At 37.2% G+C, this 3,968-nt stretch overlaps 1 long non-coding RNA gene across 1 annotated transcript; it reads left to right on the top strand.

Annotated features, from left to right (window-relative positions):
* The first annotated feature begins 198 nt into the window (after positions 1–198).
* LOC103132088 (uncharacterized) lies at positions 199–3,968 on the top strand. The gene is made up of 4 exons (XR_475489.2): positions 199–329; positions 3,258–3,314; positions 3,514–3,665; positions 3,931–3,968. It is a non-coding gene; the product is annotated as an uncharacterized LOC103132088 (long non-coding RNA).

Here is a 3,968-nt window from a genome sequence, read left to right as displayed (position 1 = left end):
TTTTCTCTAATTTTTTTTCCACCACCAATATACAGGAAAAGGTATACATTGAAAATTAACCATTAGTTTTTTTTTTTGTCTTTTTCTAGTGGCCCTGGACACTAATTTGCATTGAAGCTAAATGTCCGTCAGACTTTATCATTTTAGGTTGATGTACTGTAACTGATTTTAATTGTTGTCATTCGGGCTGTCAGGAGGGAACAGGAGGACGTTTACCTCTGAGCAGACCAACCTTTGATCTTCATAAAAAGTGAGCCAGAGGGACATTCTCCCGGTTCCTCAGAGTCCGAGTTAACAAGCTGCCGAAGCTCTGCTCCGTCCACTCTGAGGTACTCTTCTGTTTATGCCAACACTTCTCTCTTACATTATTTACACCTGATCAGTTTTGATCATGATTAGTCAGTTTATTTAGTCTTTTAAATTGTGTGGGGTTTTTTTATTTGTTTTTACAATTTAGAAGATGATGTTTACCTTATGCAAGTAACAACATAATGTATCAGTGGATTTTTTATTAATAGTATAAATTATATAAAAAACAGGGTTTTAATTGTGTTTAGATCTAAAACTTAACTGCAATAAAATTTGATTATCTACTTTTAGTTTGATAATTCTGCGCATACAAATTTTGGCTGTATGCGTATTGTTTTAGCAGGACATTTGTTTTACAGCTCCTTGTATTTTCAAAGTGAGTGAATTTTCTTTTCTGAACCAATATTATCAGATAGCAGTCGTTTAGCCTGCACTGTTGGTTATTAGCGCTGTGAGTTTGAAAGGACTCTCGGTTTAATTCAGCTTGTTGCCATTTCCCAGGATTTGTGGAGTGATTTTGAGTTGTCAGTATCTTACCCGTGGAGCTTTAACCAGTTCTGAAACTTAAGAGGAAATTCTAGAGTGATAAAAAAGGAGGTTTAAATGTCCTGCTTCAGGAATTTTAAAGACAACCAACAAGTTACCACCCACAATGCATTGATTTCACATACCACAGGGGTGCTTAAATACATCCTAATGACATTTTAATTGTGCTATCACCATTTGGAGAGTTCATCATCAAAAGAGAATACACGTATGTGTCTGATCAGCCGTCTTTTAAACACGGGGATGGTTTTATCCTGTGCTGCATTTTGATTAAACAAAACTGATGGAAGTGAACAGAAAAAGTCCAATTAGGTGTTTCACAACAGTTTAGGTTTTATGACCTAAACAATGTTCTTGAATACAGTGCCAATGCAATTAAACCGAACTTAGATGTAAAATGACACAATAAAAACCTTTATCAGTTATTGTCTGATTCTCCAGACACTTGAACTTTGACAGTACCAGAGAAATGGAAATTAGAAATAAATGTCAATTAGTAGTTCCATAAAAGCTTTGTCTTAACCCTTTCGAGAGGGTCATTTCTGTACATAGCATGTTAAAAATCAAAGATGTTAAAGATGAACCGTGAAGCTTAATTTAAATATAAAAATCTGATCTTATTCATATTATATTACTTTTTTTGACTTGTAATTTTTTTAGGAATCTTTTAAGAAAACAGTACTTTCAGTTCACTTTATTTTAAAAACGGAATCATGTTTTTTCCTTCAGTACGTTTCTCTAAATGCTTCTTCTTAACTTCTGTTGCTCTTGTTTGTGTAGTTTGTGTCTATTTTGTTCCACCGACATACAGTTAAATTACACACAACACTCCTTCCTTTACTGCAGTTTGCAACAGTGGCACAAAAAGTGGGTATGCACTATATGCATAGGCATAGGGGCGCTCCAGTAAAATGCATTGTCTTAAAACTTCAAATGTGTAAGTACTTTAAATACTTTAGTATTAAAAGCACTTACTCCACTACTTTAACATAAGTAACAATTTGACAGAATTACTTTTACTGGAGTAATATCTTGTTTTTATTCTGTTTCTGTCTGTTAGTTATTCCTTGTGTAAATGTTTTCTGTTTTTGGTGGGGTTTTTTTAATTTATCTTTACTACCTGTTCTATGTTCAGTTCTGTGAATTGTTTGGTGAGGTGTTTTGTCTGCTTGTCTTAGGATGAAATGTAGCTAAATATCTGTTTTTTCTTGCATATTTACACTAATGAATTGTGGTCATGTTGCTTAATCTGAACTCTGCTTATCAAGTAAATTACATTAAAAACTTGATATTTATCTGGTAGGGTCAGTACTTTGACTCAGGTAACAAAATTAAGTATACCACTGGACAGGCTTATTAGTTGCACTATCTGCTTGGGCCACCAGACTGCAATCAGGTAGTTGGTTAGTTCAGTGATTCCCAAAGTACGGTGAATGCCCCCTATGGGGGTCACAGTGCCATTGCAGTATGCAGATAGAAAAAATAACAGTTACACAAATGTTTCACTGTTACGATGGTTTGTAGTGTGTTTTGTTCCAACCTGAAGTGTGAAATAAACTTCAGTGGAGTTTGAAAACAAAATATGTATAGGTTTATGTCTGAATGATGTGTGTGCCCAGTTTTTTTGTTTTTCTTTTTGGGGGGATTTTACTGTAATCTATAGGGCGGCCCAGAAAATATTTGACAACCACTGAGTTAGTTAGTTAGTTAGTTAGTTAGTTAGTTAGTTAGTTAGTTAGTTAGTTAGTTAGTTAGTTAGTTAGTTAGTTAGTTAGTTAGTTAGTTTGGGTAAGTTTCCACAGCATGGCAGTGTGTGAAGCAGTAAGTAGAGGAGGGGCAAAGTTAAAGTACAGTACGCTCCACGAAGTGCAATGAACAAACCACAATGGATCTAAACAGTCTTTGTACTAGAAGCACCATGACACCTTAAGATGAGAAACCTCTAAGCACCGTTTTGTTGGCAAAGTGAGGACCTTGTATTCTTGCTATTAGACCTGTGGTCATGATTCTACTGTTGAACTCTTTAAGCCCTCATATTAATGAGATTGAGTTCTGCCTTTTCTGCTCTGCATAAATTTCACAGCCATGACGAAGGGCAGAGTAAACGTGACTGTGTGTTTGGAGTCATTTCCCAGAACTTTGACACAGTGGGAAGCAGCTCCTGTAATTCATTGACTCTGTAGTTTCAAGTGTCATGAAGCAACACAGGTTATGTATCCGTAAGTCTTCTGCTCTTCTGCATGTTTATCATTACTGTTCCTGTTAAAACGCTCAAAAGGTTTAAAATGGAGCAGGAGACGCCATGACTCGCTGAAGTTTGATTCTGTTTAAACGTCTGATGAATTTTATTGACATTTCTCGACTAAGAAACTCATCCAGTTTTCATTCTGTTTGTTGTACAGGACACAATGAAAGATTATTCCACAGAGCAGAGCAGGAATCGACGGACATCTTTTGAAGTGGGCAGAACAAACAGTAACCATGACTTTACAGTCTGACACTTTCCGTTTCGTCCCTTCAGATCTGCTCCCCTCCCATTGTCTCGCTTGCATCCTGTGTTTTTCTTGCACAGTTGTTTGTGTCTGAGACTCATTAGCTGGAATGTCATATAACTCTTCCTCTTTCTCTTTGCATCTTCTTGCAAACTTTACACCTCAGACAGATGATGGTGTCCGATGGAGAACTGGATCTGAATTTGCCAGCCCAGATCACACCGATGTTCCTAGCAGCAGGGTGTCCCACCCCTCCCTGTTTGGGAAATACCAGCCCAGCCTGCAGACTCTCAAGCCCTTCCGCTGGTCTTCCCCACAGTCAGTTTCACTGGCAACATGAAGCGCTTTACATTTTGACATATTGAACCCACCAACTTCAATGTATTCCACTGGGTGTAGATGCGATTGACTTTAAATCAAATGCATGTTATACTTCCATTTCACAGTCATGGAGCTCTTTGCATCAGTCCAACATAAAAATCCCAATACAACACATTGAAGTCAGTGGCTGTAAAGAGTGATGAACATTTGTTAAAGTAAGACCCATGTATGTGGATATTTAAATGCCGTTCCCTCTGTGCAGATCCCACCCTGTGGACAATGCAGGCTTCTTGTCATTTA

The sequence above is a fragment of the Poecilia formosa genome, unplaced genomic scaffold (assembly GCF_000485575.1).
Source record: "Poecilia formosa unplaced genomic scaffold, Poecilia_formosa-5.1.2 Scaffold920, whole genome shotgun sequence".
Taxonomy (NCBI): Eukaryota; Metazoa; Chordata; class Actinopteri; order Cyprinodontiformes; family Poeciliidae; genus Poecilia; species Poecilia formosa.
The sequence above is the reverse complement of the archived record's forward strand: the minus strand, read 5'-3'. Positions and strand labels throughout refer to the sequence as shown.